Below are 23524 nucleotides of genomic sequence, written 5' to 3' on the forward strand. Positions count from 1 at the left end.
CAGCTGCCATAGCTGGGTGCCCTGGCCACTGAGGCCACCAGCTACACACCTCCTAAGCTGCATGAGTCGGTCGGTGAGATGCCCTCAATTACAACTCGAGAGAGATGATTGGTAATACAAAGACTTTAATTAGCAGAGAATCAGACAGCTACCGAGAAGTGTGCTCACTGCACACTGCCCACTGAACATTAACTTATATATGGCTCCCTGGGGGGGGGGTGGAGCCGGAGGCGGAGTCCCCCAGGGTTCCAAACCCGGTCTTAAAGGGATCATTACATTAAAGGTGCAGTAATCATTCATCACAGTCGGACTATCTGACAATGTCATTTTCTGTTTCCGCCCCCTCCCCCAGGAGAAGGCACCCATAACTGCTGGGAGCAGGAGAAAACTGGAGGGGGCCGCCGGACCTGCGGCCCCTTTGCTTGAGCAGATGGCCTTGGATGTGACTGGCAGCCCATAGGAAAGGGAAGTCGCTAAGGTGGAGATTGGCCGTGGGTGAGGAAATGAGACCCCACCGATTTGCGGTTCCATTGAGTTATATATGATGATCAGATATCAGCTGTACGTGCATCGAGTGGAAACCTTTTCCGTTTGTGTAGAGCGACCCATCATCTGCAGGTGCCTGTAGGGCGACATGCATCCTGTCAATCATCCCCTGCACGGGCACCTTGGGCATCCTGGTGGGCGCGATCCACGTTAAAATGGATGTTTTGTGCCGACTGGACATATAAGGCCTCTGTGATGGTGCGAATGCACCTGTGCACTGAGCTCTGTGAGATCCTGGACAGGTCCCCACTCGGCGCCTGGAAGGAGTGACGTAAAGGTTCAGGACACCATCACCTTGACAGCCACTGGGAGCGGGTGTCCTCCCCCATTCCTTGGGTGCCAGGTGCGCCATGGTCTGTCAGAAATGTCGCACTGTCCACATGTGCATAAAATGTACTCCCGGATTGTTTTCTTTATTCTGAGCAGGGCTTTACTGACGAGGTGGTGGACACGGGGTATCCGGCAATCACAATGCCCTGCAGTGGGTAGACCTGCAGGTTAGAAAAGACAGTAACCAGTGCCCGCACTGGAGGTTAGATGTGGGATTTTGGCGGATGAAGGGGTGTGCCAGCGGCTGAGGAAATGTATTCAGAGCTACCTGCAGGTCAACGACACGGGGGAAATTTCAGCAGCGATGGTCTGGGAAGCACTGAAGGTGATGGTCAGAGGGGAGCTGATCTCAATACGGGCCCATAGGGAGAAGGTGGACAGGGCAGAGACGGAGCTGACTGGTAAAGGAGATACTACAGATCGATAGGGGGTATGCGGAGACCCCAGAGGCAGGGTTTTTAAGGGAATGGCAGAGGCTATAGGCGGAGTTTGGCTTGTTGATCACAGGGAGGACGGTGGAGCAGCTGAGAAAGGTGAGGGGGGTGATCTATGAGCATGGAGAGAAGGCCAACAGAATGCTTGCACAGCAGCTTGGCAAGAGGGAGGCAGCCAGGGAGATAGGGAAAGTAAATGATGGAGATGGGAACCTGGTTGGAGATTCAGCAGGGGTGAATAAGGCGTTTAGGGATTTTTACAGTAGGCTGTATGGGTCGGAACCCCCAACGGGGCCAGAGGGGATGAGGCACTTCTAAGGGGGGCTGAATTCCCCAAAGGTGGGTGGGTTGCTGGTAGAAGGGCTGGAGGCCCCGATTGGGTTGGAAGAGATAGTGAAGGGTCTGCATGCAGTCGGGTAAAGCCCCGGGGCCAGACGGGTACCCAGTGGAGTTTTATAAAAAGATATCTGGGATATTGGGACCGTTGTTGATGCAGATGTTCAATGAGGCAAGGGAGAGAGGGATGCTGCCCCCGACAATGTCACAGGCCACAATTTCACTGATTCTGAAGCGGGACAGGAATCCGGAGCTGTGTGGATCCTACAGGCCGATATCCCAGTTGAATGTGGACGCCAAACTATTGGCCAAAATGTTGTCCTCCAGGATTGAGGATTGTGTTCCGGATGTTATTGGGGAGGACCAGACAGGGTTTGTTAAGGGTAGGCAGTTGGTGGCAAATATAAGAATGTTATTAAACGTGATCATGATGCCCCCCGGAAGTTAGGGAGGTGGAGGTAGTGGTCGCAATGGATGCGGAGAAGGCTTTTGATATCTGTGGGAGATACTGGGACGGTTCGGATTTGGGCAGGGCTTTATTGACTGGGTCAGGTTGCTGTATCAGGCTCCTGTGGCAAGTGTACGGACGAATAGGACAACATCGGACTACTTTAGACCTCACCGGGGGATGAGACAGGGATGCCCCCTCTCCCCACTGTTGTTTGCGCTGGCTATAGAGCCGCTGGCAATTTCTCTGAGAGCTTCAAGGGGCTGGAAGGGGCGAGTCCAGGGGAGTGGTTCACAGAGTCTCGCTCTATGCAGACGACCTGCTTCTGTATGTATCGGACCCAATAGAGGGGATGGAAGAAATCATGAGGATTCTAGGGGAATTTGGCCGTTTTTCAGAGTATAAGCTCAATATGGGAAAAGTGAGATGTTTGCAGTCCAGGCAAGGGGACATGAGAGGCAATTGGGGGAGCTGCCGTTTAGATTAGTAGGGGAAAGCTATAGGTATCTAGGCATCGAAGTGCCACGGGAATGGGGCCGGCTCCAGACGGTGAAGATGACGATCCTCCCAAGATTCCTGTTTGTATTTCAGTGTCTCTCCATTTTCATTCCATGGTCCTTTTTTAAACGGGTCAACAAAGTGATCACTGGCTTTGTTTGGGCGGTAAAGACCCCGCGGGTAAGGAAGGTAATGCTTGGGCGGAGTCGGGGAGAGGTTGGGCTGGCGTTGCCAAATTTTAGTAACTATTACTGGGTGGCGAATATAGCCATGATCAGGAAGTGGATGGTGGCGAGAGGGTCGGTATGGGAGCATGTGGAAGTGGCATCATGCAAGGGCACCAGTCTGGGGGTGTTGGTAACTGCGCCTCTGCCATTCCCGCTGGCATGGTACTCCACCAGCCCCGTGTTGGTGGGAGCCCTGAGAGTCTGGGGGCAATGGTGGAGACATGTGTGAGCAGATGGAGCATCGGTCTGGTCATCAATCTATAATAATCACCGGTTTGCCCCGGGAAGTATGGATGGGGGGAGCTTCCGGATATGGTGGAGAGCAGGGATTGAGAGGAAGGGGGATATGAGTAGAATCAATGCATCCACAACATGTGCCAGGCTCAGCCTGATACAATTTAAGGTCGTTCACTGGGCTCACATGACAGTGGCCCGAATGAGATGATTCTTTGGGGTGGAGGACAGGTGTGCGAAGTGTGCGGGTGGACCAGCGAACCATGTCCACATGTTCTGGGCATGTCCGAAGCTTAGGGGATTTTGGCAGGGGTTTGCAGATGTCATGTCCATGGTGTTAAAAACAAGGGTGGCGCTGAGTCCAGAGGTGGCGATTTTCGCGGTGTCGGAAGATCCAGGAATCCAGGAGGAGAAAGAGGCAGACATTCTGGCCTTTGCTTCCCTGGTAGCTCGGAGATGGATACTATTAGCTTGGAGGGACTCAAAGCCCCCGAAGTCGGAGACCTGGCTATCTGACATGGCTAGCTTTCTCTGTTTGGAGAAAATCAAGTTCACCTTGAGAGGGTCACTGTTAGGGTTCGCCAGGAGGTGGCAACTGTTTGTCAACTTCTTTGCAGAAAATTAATCATCAACAGAAGGGGGGTGGGGGGGTTAGTTTAGTTTAGAGTAGGGGGTTAATAAAGGTGGGACCTGTAAGGGAGGGAGACAGCTTTTGCACTTTGTTTATTGATTCATGCACATTGTTTATTTTGTTGTTGTTGTAATACCAAAAATACCTCAATAAAATGTCTATTACAAAAAAGATATGCCGCACTGTCTCCTTCCTCAGCTGGAATTTTTGACGGCATGCCCAGTCCGACAGGTCCTTGAACAACAAGCACTGCTGGTACACACAAGTCCACATGCGGCGCCATCTTTGTGTTTCCTCGTCCTTTGATGTTGAGCGGACGGCTCTCCATCCTGGCCGGCTGCCTCCTGTTCCTCTCGGGCACGCTCCATTGCTGCATGCTCCACTGCTGCACGCTCCTCCTCTCGAGCAGCTCCAGCATCTACATCCGCAGGGCTGCTGCAACTAAGAGAAAGGCCACCATTTCTGGTTGAGTTCCAACATCTATTGTCTGCAGGGGGTGAATGAAAGGCCGACATGTCAGCATGGTGCATATCCCCGTGCCCAACCAGGTCAAATGGGCTATACGGTGGTCCTGGTTGGCACTGCGGACTCTGTCCCCACATTCCCTCCCCCCATCCCCGCACCCCTGGCCCCATCAGTGCCCGGCACCATGGGGGACTCTGGCCCTGACCCCCGTCTTTGCAGCCAGGGGTAAGTCGGCTTGCCATGCCAGTGGTATGCTTCGCGGCACCCATCCGATGCCCATTTTAAGGGACTATTTTGCACGTTGCCATTGGATGGGCTGTGCAATGCCCCGCCGGCGGGTGCAGCAAGGGGGTTTGGTATGGCAGAGGATGAGGTGGAGGGTAGGGTTGAGGTGGGGGGTTGGGGACACCCATATGGCCAGTGTCACTCTGCAGAACCAAGGCCAATGTGGATGTCAGTGGAGTGCGCAGCAAGACATCTGCCTTGCTGGCTGCAGCAATGGCGGTGTGTGCCTGGACACCACCCTAATCCCGTGAGGGATCACCCTGGCCACACTGCGCTTTCTCCAGTCATCACTCCCCCCCCTGCCCTGGCAGGGGCCCCGCCACCCCAGCAAGACCAGCTAGTATCAGGACCGGCAGCCCACAGTCAAGCCTCTGGCGTGTCCAGCTTCCTCTCTCTCCCTCATCAACCACAATGCCAGTTTCACGTCTTTAAAAGCACAAGTGGACGCACCGTCGGGAACTCGGCCCATTGGAGGCAGAGAATCACGGAGGCCCCGGAGAATACCAGGTCGGGCCAGCTGTCTATGCCAACAATGTTTATTGTACGTGCATTCTGGAATGCATTGACAGTGCTATCGAGCTGACGGAGATTAACGATTTGCCGTCAAATTGGCGCCACCACGATTTCAGCGTTGATGTGACCATAAATTCACAAGACACGTGATTGGAAGTGAACAGTGGTTTTAATAATCTTACAACAGAGCCTGCCTGTGACGAGATGGACTGGCAGCAGGCTCACGACTGCAGAGCTTTATACTTCCGGTTAGTGGGAGGAACCATGGGCGGAACCATGGGCGGAGCCAAGGGTGGAGCCCAGTACAAACTCCTCATCTCCCCCTATGGGCAGAGCCGCGCAACTGCTCGTATACAGAGCCCACAAGGACACAATACATATAATACAACACAGTGTGAATTACTAGGTTTATAATTCACCACAAGCGTCAGAACGATTCTCCGCCCAATCACGTTTCCCGTTTCCAGCGTCAGCCAATGGAAAATCCCGCCCCAAAAATTTCTGATCTTCATTTCTGCCCCCATATTTCGACAGCAGAAGTTGTTAATGATTCTGCATTTACACTCTAGCCCCATCTTTCATTTCTTTACATGTCCCCCTCACCATCTCCTTTAGACTGCACCGTCAACACTTTTGCCTTTTAAGTTCTCCTGCCTTCTCCACTGCCACAGCTTCTTTTTTGTTTTCTCTTCTTTTCCTGCCTTTGCACTTGCTTAAAATTCGCTATTCCACTACAGGTTTCCAGTTCTAATGAAAGTTCATTGACCTAAAACGTTAACTCTATTCCTCTCTCCACTGATCCTGCCAGACCTGCTGAATATTTCCAACGTTTGTTTTTAATTTCAGGATTGGGAACAATGACTGATTCCCCCCCCCCCCCCCCCCCCCCTTTCCCAGCCAAAAGACGAAGGCCAATTGTAATTCCTCACTGTTATTAAGATCAACTAACTCTGAATAAATTGTGGGTTGGAGCAGGGTCTCTCTTGGCTTTGTATGCCATGGGCTGTCACATTATTTTTATATATCTTTGTCTTTTTGCTAAATTTACTGAGTTAAAAACTGAGCTGGAGCGGATGTGATCTGAATGATTTGCGAGCTCTCTTTCACATTCAGAATAAACATACTGCGTGCGACACAAAAAGAAGCCCAGCTCTGCTGTAGTTGAAGCAGGACATGAAAGCAGATAAGTACACTGATAGTGCTGAATAATTTACTCATATCTGACAAGTAGATGCCACTATGAAAGAATAACAGGTCAGCGAGTTTGCGAAGCAATCCACTATTGCTTTTTCAGGCACAAGTGCCAGTTTGCAGAACATCTCCACAATTCTTAAACATTGCAAAAGTATTAATTCCCAGAAGGGAAGATGGTACTGGGATGCACGGTAGCACAGTGGGTAGCACTGTTGCTTCACAGCACCAGGGTCCCAGGTTCGATTCCCGGCTTGGGTCATTGTCTGTGCGGAGTCTGCACGTTCTCCCCGTGTCTGTGTGGGTTTCCTCCGGATGCTCCGGTTTCCTCTCACAAGTCTCAAAAGACGCGCTATTGGTAATTTGGACGTTCTGAATTCTCCCTCAGTGTACCCGAACAGGCACCGGAATGTGGTGACTAGGGGCTTTTCACAGTAACTTCATTACAATGTTAATGTAAGCCTACTTGTGGAAATAAAGAATTTCATTTTCATTCATTTTAACAGAATGGCGTGAAACAAGTGATAATTGTCACCATTTTCACAAGTTTGCCAGGGAATGAATGAATGCTTCATAGGAAATGGATAGGAGCAAATTATTCTGCACTATCAGCCTATTTATCTGGCTTCATGCCTTGTTCTGACTGCCGCAGAATTGGGTTATATTTGTACCACATAACTTACAAAAAACATAATTCAGACAGTCTTGGTTCAGAAGATGGAAATCGGGGTAACTTTCACCCCCAAGACTGTGACACATGTAAATTTCTGCTAGCTGTTAAGCATTCTGATACATTAGGGCAGCACGGTAGCATGGTGGTTAGCATAAATGCTTTACAGCTCCAGGGTCCCAGGTTCAGTTCCCGGCTGGGTCACTGTCTGTGCGGAGTCTGCACGTCCTCCCTGTGTGTGCGTGGGTTTCCTCCGGGTGCTCCGGTTTCCTCCCACAGTCCAAAGATGTGCAGGTTAGGTGGATTGGCCATGCTAAATTGCCCGTAGCGTGCTAATAAAAGTAAGGTTAAGGGGGGGGGGTTGTTCGGTTACGGGTAAGACCATAAGACCATAAGACATAGGAGCGGAAGTAAGGCCATTCGGCCCATCGAGTCCACTCCACCATTCAATCATGGTTGATTTCAACTCCATTTACCCGCTCTCTCCCCATAGCCCTTAATTCCTCGAGAAATCAAGAAGGGTTTGAGTAGGGTGATCATTGCTCAGCACAACATCGAGGGCTGAAGGGCCTGTTCTGTGCTGTACTGTTCTATGTCCTATGTTCTATTAGTGGAACAGCTGAGTCGCAATGTGTAACAACTTTAACTCGATCGATGCTCTGCGTAAATATTGAAATTTGACGGAATCACCTACTGTTCCAAAAATACTGCAGGTAATTTGAAAGTGAAAAAAGACATTGGGAGATGTCAGTCTTCTAGTTGCATGATGGTAGCGACTATTTGTAAACTCATCTACCTCATTTCCATTGTAATAAAAAAAATCAGTATTTTCTCTTCAGCGAAACTATTGAATATGCTGATTTCATCTTTCAATATCACTGTTTTAGCAAAATCAGACTGTCAATTGAAATTTTCAACACTGCAAACAATGTTTTCTTTTGTGTAAGTATATCAAGAGATATGATGGTTCAAAGGAGTTCTGCTGGAGAATATCCACAATCTCACAGAATGGTGGAACAAGCTGGAGGGACTGACCAGCCTGCTTTTGTCCCTATGTTTGCTGCCAGAAAGCATTGAAATGATGTTTCAGTCTCATCACAAGATTTCTTTATGTGTTGTCTTTTGAAGAAACACAGCTTCGAGTTTCAATTTGCTTTTGTTCCCACATTATAGTCATACATTAGTTCTAGTCTTGAATAAACATTAGACAAATTAAATTAGTTTCTGCGTTCTTTATTTTTTATCACCCTTTCAATATGACATTACTGAAAGGAAGGACAGTGGACAGGCAATGGCAGACATTCAAGGAACGAATAGGTGAACTCCAAAAGTTGTTTATTCTTATTTGGCACAAGAGTGGAAAGGGAACTTTGGCCAAACCATGGCTTATAATAATAACGTATTGTCACAAGTAGGCTTCAATGAAGTTACTGTGAAAAGCCCCTAGTCACCACATTCTGGCACCTGTTCGGGGAGGCTGGAATAGGAATTGAACCCGCACTGCCGGTCTTGTTCAGCATTACAAGCCAGCTGTCTTAGCTCACTGTGAAAAACCAGAAATTAGAGATAATATTAGATTCAAAGAAGAGGCATATAAATTAACTAGAAAAAGCAATAGATCTGAATATTGGCAACTGTTTCAAATTCAGCAAAGGCAGACCAAGGGATTGATTAAGAAGGGGAATCATAAATTGAAAGTAAACTTGTGGGCAACATTAAAACTGTCCGTAAAAGTTTCTATAGGTATAAGAAGATTGATTAAAAGCTCATGTAAGCCCTTTACTGTCAGAAATGGTGGCACAGTTGTTAGCACTGTTGCTTTACAGTGCCAGGGCCCCAGGTTCTATTCCCAGTTTGGATCACTGTCTGTGCTGAGTCTGCACGTTCTCCCCGTGACTGCGTGGGTTTCCTCTGAATGCTCCGGTTTCCTCCCACAAGTCTCAAAAGACGTCCTGTTAGGTGAATTGGACATTCTAAATTCTCCCTCAGTACACCTGAACAGGCGCCGGAATGTGGCAATTAGGGGCTTTTCACAGTAACTTCATTGCAGTGTTGGTGTAAGCCTACTTGTGACAATAAAGATCATTATTATTATTATTATTATTATTAATAAGAAACAGAGGAATTCATAACAGGGAACAAAGAAATGGCTGAGGAATTAATTTTGTACTTTGCTTCTGTCTTCACAAAGGAAGACATGAATAATGGACCCAAAGTTTTGAAAAGCACAAGGTTTAGTGAGGAGCTGAAGGAAATTAATATGAGTAAAGAAATGGTTTGGGGGAAATTATTGGGATTGAAGGTGGACATATCTTCAGGACCTGATAATTTTCATCTCAGAGTACTGAAAGAAGTGGCTCTAGAAATGGTCGATCCATTGGTGGCCATTTCCCAAAACTCTTTGGACTCTGGAATGGTTCCTAGAGATTGGAGGGTAGTGACTGTAGCCCCGCTATTCAAAAAGGGAGGCGGAGAGAAAACAGGGAAATATAGATCAATGCGTCTAAAGTCCGTAGTCGGGAAATTGCTGGAGTCCATTATCAAGGATTTCATAGCACGGCATTTGGAAAGCAGTGGGGTAAGCATGGATTTCTGAAGGTAAATCATGCTTCTTAAAAAATGTTTTTTCCAATTAAGGAGCAATTTAGCGTGGCCAATCCACCTAACCTGCACATCTTTGGGTTATGGGGTTATGGGTGCGAGACCCACGCAGGCATGGGGAGAATATGCAAACTCCACACAGACAGTGCCTGGGGCCGGGATCAAACCTGGGTCCTCAGCGCTGTAGGCAGCATTGCTAACCATTGTGCCACCATGCTGTCCTAGGAAAATCATGCTTGACAAATCTACTAGAATTCTTTGAAGATATAACTAGTAGACTTGACCAGGGAGAACCGGTGGATGCGGTTTATTTCGTCTCTCAGAAGGCTTTCGACAAGGTCTCACTTAGCAGATTACTATGTAAAGCTAAAGCGCATTGGATTACGACTGGTGCCTTGAGATGGATAGAAAACTGGTTAACAGACAGGAAGCAAGAACTTTGAATAAATGGGTATTTTTCTGATTAGCAGGCAGTGACTAATGGGGTAGTGCCAGGATCTGTGCTAGGGCCCCGACTGTTCACATTATATATTAATGATTTGAACACGGGAACTAAATCTGATATTTCCACATTTGGAGATGATACAAAGTTGGGTGAGAGGGTGAGCTGTGAAGAGGATGCAGAGATGCTTCAGTGGGATTTGGACAGACAGAGTGAGTGGGCACATGCATGGCAGATGCAGTATAATGTGGATAAATGTGAGGTTATCCACTTCGTTAGCATAAATAGGAAGGCAGATTATTATTTGAATGGGTGTAAATTGAGAGAGGTGGATACTCAGCGAGACCTTGGAGTCCTTGTGCATCAGTCGCTGAATGTAAGCGTGCAGGTACAGCAGCAATAAAGAAGATAAATGGTATGTGGGCCTTCATAGTGAGAGGATTTGAGTATAGGAATAGGGCTGTTTTATTGTAATTGTATAGGGCATTAGTGAGCACATACCTGGAGTATTGTGTGCAGTTTTGGTGTCCTTGTGTAAGGAAGGATAGAACATAGAACATAGAACAGTACAGCACAGAACAGGCCCTTCGGCCCTCGATGTTGTGCCGAGCAATGATCACCCTACTCAAACCCACGTATCCACCCTATACCCGTAACCCAACAACCCCCCCCCTTAACCTTACTTTTTTTTAGGACACTACGGGCAATTTAGCATGGCCAATCCACCTAAACCGCACATCTTTGGACTGTGGGAGGAAACCGGAGCACCCGGAGGAAACCCACGCACACACAGGGAGGACGTGCAGACTCCGCACAGACAGTGACCCAGCCGGGAATCGAACCTGAGACTCTGGAGCTGTGAAGCATTTATGCTAACCACCATGCTACCGTGCTGTCCAGATGTTCTTGCTATGGAGGGAATGCAGCGGAGGTGTACCAGGCTGCCTCCTGGGATGGCGGGACTGTCGCAGTAGGAGAGACTAAGTCGGTTAGGATTATATTCATTGGATTTTAGCAGAGTGAGAGGGGATCTCATAGAAACTTTAAAAATTCTAACAGGATTTGACAGGGTAGATTCAGAAAGAATGTTCCAGATGGTGAGGGAGTCCAGAACTGGGGGTGAGGCGAAGGGGTAAACCTTTCAGGACTGGGTGAGGAGAAATCTCTTCACCCAGCGAGTGAAATAATGAACTGGGTTTCGAAAGTCAGCTGAAACTTCATTCAACTATTTTCATTTCCAATATCTGCTCCAAAGACTCTGTACATTAACGCTATTAAGTTTCAAAAATAATTTAATTCTAGAATTAGTTTCTTCTCTCTCGCTTGAATTACATGTAAGGTTTTATACAGCATTAAAAAATTCTAGTCTTCATTTATTTCAATTAAATAGAATAATTTTAGTCAATAAATATTTGTTTTTGTACTTTATTTGACTGAATAACACTGCTCTATGTCCCTGTAAAGTGCAACATTAGCAACAAATAGTTTGTATGAGAAACCTAACAATCGAGGCCAGGACTACTCTATTTACTTCCACGAGAGGTAAGAGCAAGACAAATTGGTTTATTTAATTGAGTGATCCCAAGTTTAGGAAACGTTATTATTTGTGATGTGGAGATGTCGGTGTTGGACTGGGGTGGGCACAGTCTTACAACACCAGGTTAAAGTCCAAGAGGTTTGGTTGGAATCACTAGCTTTCAGAGCACAGCTCCTTCATCAGCTGAGTGAAGAGGTGGGTTCCAAAAACACATATATAGACAAAGTCAATGACGCAAACGATACTTTGAATGCGAGTCTTTTTAGATAATTACATCTTTACAGGTCCAGACGGAGTGACTGGAGAGAAATATAATCACAGGTTAAAGAGATGTGAATTGTCTCAAGCCAGGACAGGTGGCGGATTTTGCAAGCCCAGGTCAGATGGTGGGGGATGAATGTAATGCGACATGAATCCAAGGTCCCGGTTTAGGCCGTACGCATGTGTGCGGAACTTGGCTGTCAGTTTCTGCTCGGTGATTCTGCGTTGTCAACATCCTGAAGGCCACCTTGGAGAATGCTTACCTGAAGATCAGAGGCTGAATGCCCTTGACTGCTGAAGTGTTCCCGACTGGAAGGGAACATTCCTGTCTGGCGATTGTCGTGCGATGTCCGTTCATCCATTATCGCAGTGTCTGCATGGTCTCACCAATGTACCACGTCTCAGGACATCCTTTCCTGTAGCGTATGAGGTAGACAACGTTGGCCGAGTCACATGAGTATGTACCGCGTACCTGGTGGGTGGTGATCTGACGTGTAATGGTGGTACCCATGTCGTTGATCTGAGAGATTGCCATGGCAGGGTTGTGTGGTGTCATGGTCGCTGTTCTCCTGAAGGCTGGCTAGTTAGCTTCAAACAATGGTCTGTTTGAGGTTGCGCGGTTGTTTGAAGACAAGTAGTGGGGGTGTGGGAATGGCCTTGGCAAGGTGTTTGTCTTCATCGATGATGTGTTGAAGGCTGCGAAGAAGATGTTGTAGTTTCTCTGCTCCAGGAAAGTATTGGACGACGAAGGGTATACTGTTGGTTGTGTCCCATGTTTGTCTTCTGAGGAGGCGGTACATATGCCTCATACGAAATCCAGACTGGCACTTAAGTACTGAGGGATTGCAGCACTGTCTGGAGTACTCTGGGCTTGATTCTCCGTTTTGGATTTTGATTTTGATTTGTTTATTGTCAAGTGTACTGAGGTACAGTGAAAAGTATTTTTCTGTGCGCTACTAAAACAGATCATTTAGTACATGGAAATAAAATAAAAAGAAAATACATAAAAGGGCAACACAAGATCTACAATGTAAATACATAGACACCGGCATTGGGTGAAGCATACAGGAGTGTAGTATTAATCAGGTCAGTGCATTTGGGGCCTCACGGTAGCATGGTGGTTAGCATCAATGCTTCACAGCTCCAGGGTCCCAGGTTCGATTCCCGGCTGGGTCCCTGTCTGTGTGGAGTCTGCACGTCCTCCCCGTGTGCGCGTGGGTTTCCTCCGGGTGCTCCGGTTTCCTCCCACAGTCCAAAGATGTGCGGGTTAGGTGGATTGGCCATGCTAAATTGCCCGTAGTGTAAGGTTAATGGGGGGATTGTTGGGTTACGGGTATACGGGTTACGTGGGTTTAAGTGGGGTGATCATTGTTCGGCACAACATCGAGGGCCGAAGGGCCTGTTCTGTGCTGTAATGTTCTATGTTCTATAAGAGGGTCATTTAGGAGTCTGGTAACAGCAGGGAAGAAACTGTTTGTGAATCTGTTTGTGTGTGATCTCAGACCTTTGTATATCCTGCCCAATGGAAGAAGTTAGAAGAGCGAGTGAGCTGGGTGGGGGGGTCTTTGATTATGCTGCCCACTTTCCCAAGGCAACAGGAGGTGTCGATCGAGTCAATGGATGGAAGGCAGGTTTGTGTGATGGACTGGGCTGTGTTCACGACTATCTGACGTTTCTTGCGGTATTGGGCCGAGCAGTTGCCATACCAGGCTGTGATGCAGCCAGATAGGATGCTTTCTCTGGTGCATCTGTAAAAGTTGGTAAGAGTCAGTGTGGACAGGCCGAATTTCCTTGATTTCCTGAGGAAGTATAGGTAGTGTCGATGTGGGTGGAGCAGGACAGGTCTTCGGTGATGTGCACTCCTAGGAGTTTGAAGCTGGTAATCATCACCACTTTGGCTCCGTTGTTGCAGATGGGGGGGGGGGGGGTTGTACAGTACTTTGCTTCCTGAAGTCAATGACCATCTCATTAGTTTTGATGGCATTGCAGGATAGATTGCTGTCTTTGCACCACTCCACTAGGTTCTCTATCTCCCTCCTGTATTCTGACTCATCATTATTCGAGATCCAACCTACTATGGTCGAGTCATCAGCAAACTTGTAGATGGAGTTGGCCAAATTTGGCATGCAGTCATGTGTCTACAAGGAGCTAAGGATAGGATATAGAGGATATAGAGTATAGTAAGGGGCTAAGTATACAGCCTTGCGGGACCCCGGTATTGAGGACTATTGCGGAGGAGGTGTTGTTTAATCTTACTGATTGTGGTCTGGGTCAGAAATGGAGGATCCATTTGCAGAGTGAGGAGTCGAGTCCTAGGTTTTGGAGCTTTCCTATGAGCTTTTCTGGGATTATGGTGTTGAAGGCGGAGCTGTAGTCAATAAATAGGAGTCTGATGTAGGAGTCCTTGTTGTGAGATTTTGACGCTATGTCTGGAGGATGTGTCTGGTTTTACGCCGAAAAAATTGGTGCCGCCCAACACCGATCCTCTGACCGGTGAGGGGCCAGCAGCTGCTCCGTGTAAAATGCATGACCTTCCCGATACAAACGCCTGGAGAATTATCGGTTCTGTAGCCGCTCATGTGCACGGCGACGACCTGGAACAGGTGTCAGCCGTGCGCGGACCTGACCTGCCAGATAGTGACTCCCTGGACACCCTCTCGCCACCCCACTCCTCGCGAAAGCCCCCACGGCCAGCAGCACGGCTCCCCCCTCCGACTGTGGCAGCGCTGGACACAGTCTGCAGCCACCACACCAGGTTCACGAAAACTTAGAGCACATGTGTCCCATGCGGTCGGTGACTTGGCCCATCGGGGGCGGAACATCGGGGGAAGGCCTTCAGATAACATCCTGAGGCCGTGCCAATGGCGTGTGGCGTACGCCTCGATGATGCGGTTTTGGAGGGGGCGGAGCATCTAAAAACAGGCGCTGCCCCGATTCGGTCGTAAACAGGGATTCTCCGCACGATTACTGATTACGATATTGGCGTCAGGCAATGGAGAATCCCGCCCTATCTTTTTGATGAGGCATTAAGCTGAAGCCCCGTCTCCTCTCTTGGGAGGTAAAAGGCCATCCAGATCATATTGAAGGAGAGTTGGGACTTTGCTGCGATCCTGGCCCTTAATTAACAGCACTAAAATCGAGTCATTTATTTTATTGTTGTTGGTGGGAATTTGCTGTGCATTAATTTGCTGCGATGATTCCTCCATTACACTTTAAAAATACTTAATTGGTTGTAGAACATGAAAGCTATATAAATACAAGCTTCTCTTTATCTTGTATGAAACAAATCTGTTGACAAGTTGAAAAGGGATTGATAGAAATATAAGTAGTCACATTGTCACTTGAGTAAATGTTACCAAGAGCAGTTGACTAATAAAAATGACCTATTATCTGCAGTGAGTGAGACAAGCTAAATAGGGATGAACAAATGACAAGCAAGTGAGGAAACAGGAAATCAATTAACTGACCGGAACACAGATTTGACTGTCAATAAGACTAAACTCTTCAGGGTCAGGAGCCACTGGTTGCCATTGTGCCAAGAGACAGCTTTTGTTAAATTTTACAAAGAACACTAGAACACTTGGATCTGCGCATAAACAACACCACAGTGATTAAACCACCAAACTGCAGAAACCTTTCAACATAAAAGAAAATGCAACTTATTATGGCATAAATGCAAAGCATTAATCGTCTTGTGTGAATGCCTTATTTTAGCAATAACAAAGGGGGAATTCCGGATATATGGAACTAGTCATTTAGCATCTGTAAAGATTAATTGAGTGTGTGCTTTGCATCGTAATTCTAATGTTAGAAAGCAGTTTATCGCAAGCTGGAACCAAAATCACTTGACGTAATCAAACGTTTTTCATCATGGCACCAGTTGAGGAAATTTGTCCTTATGGACTGAAATATGGTATTTGAATTAAATGTTTCGATTAGTTAATGAAAACAAATCTTGACCCAGGTGCCCTTAGCCCAGTACTTTAACCCACTCTCTGCTAGTGGGCCACAGACTTTGCAAGTCCCTCCTGTGTGTCCTCAGATATTAACCCACCAAATTCTCAAACAACTCCTTCCCCCAATAAACCCAGGATGCCTGCTGCAGTTTCAAATTAACATGAGGCTGTCCATTACTACCCAGGCCTGTGCCCTGCTCCCTCGTACCCACCAACGTCAAAATGTAATCCTGCCATTCCATTCTTGTCACAAGCTCTACCCGTTACCTCCCTCAAATTCCATCTTCTAGTTTCTCTTTCACTCCCTTTATACCAGATGATGTACTGTGTGGGGTCAAAATTTTCACAGCCGCCACATCCCAGCAAAATTCATGCCGGTACCAATATCACCAAAGATCACAAGGCCAGAAATGGTCCACTAATTCAAATCCTATAGGATGGTATTTGGCTACTGTGTTACATCTTGGGCACATGTCCGGTAAATCAAGAAATAATCGGAGCATGTAAAAAAAATAGAGCAATAATTATGGGTGACTTTAACCTTCATGTTGATTAAGTTAATCAAGTTGGTAAGGGTAGCTACGTCAACGAATTCATATGGATAGTTTCCTCGAGGAACATGTCATGGAGCCAACCAGAGAACAAGTTATCTTGGATCTGGGAATGGGTAATGAGGCATGTTTAATAAATTACCTCAGAATAAAGGAAGTCACGATCATAACATGATGGAATTTAATATTCACTCTGAGAGTAAGAAAATTGGGTCGGAAACAACTGTTTTTAACTTAAATAAAAGTAATTACAATGAAATGAAGATAGAGTTAATAAAGTGGACTGGACAGATATATTAGCAGGAGAGACAGTAAACAAGCAGTGGCAGACATTTAAGGAGGTAATTCATGACTCTCAGCAAAAATATATGCCAATAAGGAGTGAAGATTCTTAGAAAGGGATAAACCAACTATGGGTAACCGAGGGAGTTAAGGTACTTATTAAGTTGAAAGATAAAGCAAATAAGACAAAAGTCAGTGATATCCCTGAAGACTGGGATAAATTCAAGATCCAGCAAAGGAGCACTGAAAAGATGATAAAAAGAAGAAAATAAACTACGAAGGCAAACTAGTGAGGAATATAAAAACTGACAGTAAGAGTTTATTTAATATATAAAAAGGAAGAGAGAGATCAAAGTGAATATAGGCCCCTTTGTAATAGAAGTCGGGAGGTAGTTATGGGAAACAAGGAGTTAAACAGATATTTTCTATCAGTCTTTACGGTGGAAGTTACTTTGAACATCCCAGTAATATTAAAGGATATGGGGGAAGAATTAAATACCATCACCATCACTAGAGAAGTAGTATTAGACAAATTAATGGGGCTAAAGGCAGATAATTCCCCTAGAATTGATGGCTTCCACCCCAGGATCCTAAAGGAAATAACTACAGAGATAATGGATATTATGGTTGTAATTTTCCCAAAATCCTTGGATTCTGGAGAAGTACCGGTGGATTGGAAAACTGCCAAAGTGACATCCCTATTTGAAAAGGGAGGGAGGCAAAAAGCGGGTAACTATCGGCCATTTAGCCTGACATCTATTGTTGGAAAAATGTTGGAATCAACTCTCAAGGAAGTAATAGCAGCACATTTGGAAAATCACAATCTAAACAAGTAGAGTCAGCATGGCTTCCTGAAACGGGAATCATGTCTGACTAATTTATTGAAGTTTCTCTAGGAAGTCTCAACCAAAGTGGATCGAGGAGAACCAGGGGGGAACCAGCAAATGTATTGTATTGTACTTCCAGAAGACATTCAACAAGTTACCTCACAAAAGTTTAAGTCATAGGATAAGAGCCCCTGGTGTTGGAGGTAGTATACGGGCATGGATAGAGAATTGGCTGATGGGCAGGAAACAGCGAATGATAAGGAGGTTCTTTTTCAGGTTAGTGACCTGTAACTAGTGTGATTCCACAGGGATCAGGGCTAGGACCGCAACTGTTTATAATACATATTAATGACTTAGAGGAAGGAAGCAAATGTACTGTAGCCAAATTTGCAGACGACACAAAAATAGGTGGAAAGGCAAGTTGCAAGAGGGATGCAAACAGTTTTCAAAGAGATATTGATATATCTAGTATATATAATAGTAAGTTGGAGAAAAGGTGGCAATTAGAACATAATGTGGGAAACTGTGAAGTTGTTCATTTTGGAAGGGAGAACAAAAGAACAGAGTATCATTTAAATGGAGAAAATCTGTAGGAACTGCAACACAAAGGGACCATGAAATAGTTGGGGATAGTTGTGCACGAAACACAGGTGCAGCAGATAATCAGCAAGGTTAATGGAATGTTGGCCCTTATTTCAAGGGGATTGGAGTATAAGAGTCGGGAAGTCTTGCTGCAACTGTACAAGGTACTGGTCAGAACACATCTGGAGTACTGGGAGCAGTTTTGGTCCCCTGAGAGGTTTACAGCATGGTAACAGGCTCTTTGGCCCTGTTTTTATCATTAAGCAAGGCCCAATTGCCCCCCCATACCGCTCTATACCCAACTTACCCATACAACTGACTGAATGCTTTTTAAAAGGCAAATTGTACCCGCCTCTACTATTGCCTCTGGCAGCTCGTTCCAGACACTCACCATCCTCTGTGTGAATACATTGCCCCTCTGGACCCATTTGTATCTTTCCCCTTAAACCTATGCCCTCTAGTTTTAAACTCCCCTACCTTCGGGAAAATATGTTGACTATCTACATTATCTATGCCCCTCTTTATTTTATAGATCTCTATAAGATAACCCTTAAGCCTCCTATGTTCCAGGGAAAAAACGTCCCAGTTTATCCAGCCTCCCCTTATAACTCAAACCATCAAGTCCCGCTGGCATCGTAGTAAATCTTTTTTGCACTCTTTCTCGTTTAGTAATATCCTTTCTATAATAGGGTGACCAGAATTGAACACAATCCAAGTGTGGCCTTACTAATGTCTTGTACAACTTCAACAAGATGTTCCAACTCCTGTATTCAATGTCCTGATCAATTAAACGATGCATGCCGAATGCCTTCTTCACTACCCTGTCCACCTGTGAATCCACTTTCAAGGAGGTATGAACCTGTACTCCTAGATCTCCTTGTTCTATAATTCTCCTCCAACAACCTACCATTAATTCAGCAGGTCCTGCCCCAATTCGATCTACCAAAATCACCTCACATTTATCTAAATTAAACTCCATCTGCCATTCATCGGCCCACTGGCCCAATTGATCAAGATCCCGTTGCAATCCTTGATAACCTTTTTCACTCTCCACTATGCCGCCAATCTTGGTGTCATCTGCAACTTACTAACCATGCCTCCTAAATTCTCATCCAAATCATTAGTATAAATAACAAATAACAATGGACCCAGCACTGATCCCTGAGGCACACGCTGGTCACAGGCTTCCAGTTTGAAAAACAACCCTCTACAATCACTCTTTTACTTCTGTCATCAACCCAATTGGCCACCTCACCCTGGATCCCATGAGATTTAACCTTATGCAACAACATGTGGTACCTTGTCAAAGACTTTGCTAAAGTCCATGTACACAATGTCGACTGCACTGCCCTCATCTACCTTTTTGGTTACCCCTTCAAAAAACTCATTCAAATTCATGAGATATGATTTTCCATTCAGAACCCCATGCTGACTGTCCCTAATCAGTCCTTGCCTCTCTAAATATCTGTAGGTCCTGTCTCTCAGAATACCTTCTGACAACTTACCCACCACAGATATTAAGCTCTGTAGTTCCCAGGCTTTTCCCTGTGACCCTTCTTAAACAAAGGCACAACATTTGCACACTTCCAATCTTCAGGTGCCTCACCTGTGGTTGTCAACAATATAAATACCTCTGCTAGGGGACCTGCAATTTCCTCCCTACCCTCCCACAACATCCTGGGATATATTTCATCAGGTCCATGGGATTTATCTACCTTGATGCACTTTAAGACTCCCAGCACCTCCTTTTCTGTAATATGTACACTCCTCAAGCCATCACTATTTATTTCCCCAAGTTGCCCAACATCTATGCCTTTCTCAACAGTAAATACCGATGAGAAATATTCATTTAGTATCTCACTCATCTCTTATGGATCAGCACATAGATGACCATGTAGATCCTCAAGAGCCCTCCTACACTTTCCCCAGTTACTCTTTTGCCCTTTATGTAGTTGTAGAAGCTCTTTGCATTCTCCTTTGCCTCATCTGTCAAAGCAATCTCATGTCCCCTTTTTGCCCTCCTGATATCTCTCTTAACTATACTCTGGCAACCTCTATCCTCTTCAAGGGATCCACTTGCTCCCAGATGCCTATGCATGTCATATGCCTCCTTCTTCTTTTTGACCAGTGCCTCAATATCCCGAGTCAGCCAGGGCCCTACTTTTACCAACCTTGCTCTTCACTCTAAAACATAGAACATAGAACATTACAGCGCAGTACAGGCCCTTCAGCCCTCGATGTTGCGCCGTCCTGTGAAACCCTTCTAAAGTCCCTCTACACTATTCCCTTATCATCCATATGCCTATCCAATGACCATTTGAATGCGTTTAGTGTTGGCGAGTCCACTACTGTTGCAGGCAGGGCATTCCACGCCTTTACTACTCTCTGAGTAAAGAACCTACCTCTGACATCTGTCCTATATCTATCTCCCCTCAATTTAAAGCTATGTCCCCTCGTGCTGGACATCACCATCCGAGGAAAAAGGCTCTCAATGTCCACCCTATCTAATCCTCTGATCATCTTGTACGCCTCAATTAAGTCACCTCTTAACCTTCTTCTCTCTAACGAAAACAGCCTCAATCCTTCAGCCTTTCCTCATAAGATCTTCCCTCCATACCAGGCAACATCCTTGCAAATCTCCTCTGTACCCTTTCCAATGCTTCCACATCCTTCCTATAATGTGGCGACCAGAATTGCACGCAATACTCCAAATGCGGCCGCACCAGAGTTTTGTACAACTGCAACATGACCTCATGGCTCCGAAACCCAATTCCTCTACCAATAAAAGCTAACACACAGTACGCCTTCTTAACAACCCTCTCAACCTGGGTGGCAACTTTAAGGGATCTATGGACATGGACACCGAGATCTCTCTGCTCGTCCACACTACCAAGAATCTTACCATTAGCCCAGTACTCTGTCTTCCTGTTATTCATTCAAAAATGAATCACCTCACACTTTTCTGCATTAAACTCCATTTGCCACCTGTCAGTCCAGCTCTGCAGCTTATCTATGTCCCTCTGTAACTTGTAACATCCTTCTGCACTGTCCACAACTCCACCGACTTTAGTGTCATCTGCAAATTTACTCACCCATCCTTCCCACCCAAAATATATTGAGCAAGGTTCTCTGTTTGGAAGACCATGTTCTCCTGCCGGAACTGAATCGCACCTGGTTTGCGCTCACACTGGAAGTGTGTTAAGGCACCTGGGAACCCTGCTCACCACCCTATGCCATACAGACTAACCCATCCCTTTGATGAGGCTGCATCTCACAGCCAACAGAAGGGGGCAGGGTGGTATGGCTATGCATGTGCTGCCGTCAAGTGAGCCAGGGCCCCCTGGCCCCAGAGCCCCGAGAGGACGCCCGCCAGGGCATCGAAGGCCACGGGATGAAGTAAGCAGCTGGCTGCCTCTACCTCAGATGTGTATCCTGGGAGCACACCTAGATATAATGGTAGAGCTAGGAGGGCAAAGAACATCAAGGATCACTGAGGGCAGAGGGGGAGGGGCTGAGGTGGCTGGGGTTGGGGGAGGGGTCAGCACCATCAGGAGGGTGGGGAATTGTCAAACACAATAAACACCTTGTGCACAACCAGTATGACGCCTCTGTCACCTTCTTCCGCAAAGTGGGCTGATCCCCGATCTCTTAGCCCATCTCTCCAGGCATCACCCCCTCCTCATGGTCCCCACCCACCCTCTGGCCGTGGACATGTCCCCGGAGCTGTGTCCCATCACCTGGGTGTTCGGATGTTGGCTGTTGCCTGTGTGGCGTTGCCCCTCGCAGTGTTCAAGCACAGTGTCCATGCATCAAGGTGTGATTAGGATGCTAGGTAATGACTCCCATATGCTACAAGGCCCACCCACACATAGGAATCCACGTGGGTTGAGTGAAGTGCTCATTTAAGCACGATTGCCAATTCCCTATTAACAATAGCCTTCGGCTGCACAGTCAGAGGTCTCGGCAGTCAGTGGGGGTTATGGGTGGTCGGTAGGGCAGACAAGCAGGGACAAGGATTGCCCCAGGAACGGATTCACATGATCCAGCAGGTGGCAGGGAGGCACAGTGGTTAGCACCGTTGCCTCACAGCTCCAGGGACCCGGGTTCAATTCCGGCCTCGCATGACTGTGTTCCGGTCTCCTGTCACAATCCGAAGACGTGCATGTTAGGTGGGTTGACCATGCTAAATTGTCCTTGGTGCCCAAAAAGGTTAGGTGGTGTTACTTGGTTACGGGGGTAGGGTGGAGGTGTGGGCTCAAGTATGGTGCTATTTCCAAGGGCCAGTGCGAACTCGATGGGTCGAATGGCCTCCTCCTGCACTGTAAATTCCATGATTCTATTTGCGCCTCAGCACCTCCTCCCTTCCCATGGTGCCCAACCCCTGCAGAGGGTCCTCCACCCCAGGTTGAGGGTCCCTACCCCACAACGAGAACAGGGGTGGCAAGCCCCACACTCTTAGCTTGTGAGGAAAGATGGATAATCCCGTCTTCGGCTCCTCACAGAAGCCCTTCCACCAGGTTCACATTTTTCAAAAGGAGTAATAATCGGCGCCAGCGTGACCACTTACTGGGGAGGCCTCTGAAAGACAGGAGGCCCTTGGATATGCGGTGTGTCTCATTAATTGTATAGAAATGGGGCTTAAATTGTAATAATTGGTCTCTCAACACACTACGGTGAGATCCCAGTTTCGCCAAAGGAAATGGGTCGTTTGCATCGCAAACTGAATGGCACTTGGAGTGGTTCCCATTTTTGGCCTCTCCCGCTTTTCACTGGCCTAGATTCGCTTGAGCGAAAGCGTAACGAGGCCGGAGATTTGCGCCCTAAGTCTGCTTTTGGACGCATTTGGTGGGGTGTTTCATGACAGCCGCATTGGTGAGAACATGGCCTGTATTCAACAGCCAAAAGGTAATCTCGACATGCCTGTCTCCCTCACTGCCTGATTCACCTGACTTGCGAAGGTGCTCCCTGAGCTGATGCAGATGAAGGCCAGAACCGTGAGATTCAAGACGGGGTGTCAACGACAGTCCCGCAATTGCAAGGGCGATTGGAGGAGTCTCAAAGCCTTCAGGTGCAGGAGATGGTGCCGACAATACAGGACACCTAGAGCAACACTGGAGCACGAGTCTTGAGTAGTGGTGTCCAAGACATGACTCAGGACCTCGACATCATGTGCCAGTCGACGAGGGACATCCTAGAGGCAGGCGGACCTTGCCGAGGCACTCCAGAACATGGTCTAGTCACTGAGGACCATCGTTTAGAGCATCGATACCATGGTTTAGACAATGGGGAGCCTCACTCCAACTGGCCCTCCATCTCATGGAGCGACCCAGAGCCCTACAGGCACCCTCAGGGAGGAGGAAGTACCTGGTGGGGGGAAACAGGGTGGTCCGGAGGAGGCAGTGTATTGGGGGGGGTTGAGGATGGAATTAGGGGTGATGGTGTAGGGGAAATGGGGGAGGATTGGGGGGGCGCAGAATTGGGGGGGTGGGGTGTTGAGCTGACGGACACAGGCTCATCCTAGGAGAATCTGGAGACAACGAGAGCCTCCCTTGTTTTCCTGGCATGTTGGGTCCTCGCTGCAGTCTGTCCTCCATCCTCCAGCTCCTCCTCGGGGTTGTCCTCCAGTTCCTACTGGGCCACCTACTCATCCTCAGAAGAGGCTGCGTGACCCTCCGCC

This window comes from Scyliorhinus canicula, chromosome 8 (genome assembly GCF_902713615.1).
Source record: "Scyliorhinus canicula chromosome 8, sScyCan1.1, whole genome shotgun sequence".
Taxonomy (NCBI): domain Eukaryota; kingdom Metazoa; phylum Chordata; class Chondrichthyes; order Carcharhiniformes; family Scyliorhinidae; genus Scyliorhinus; species Scyliorhinus canicula.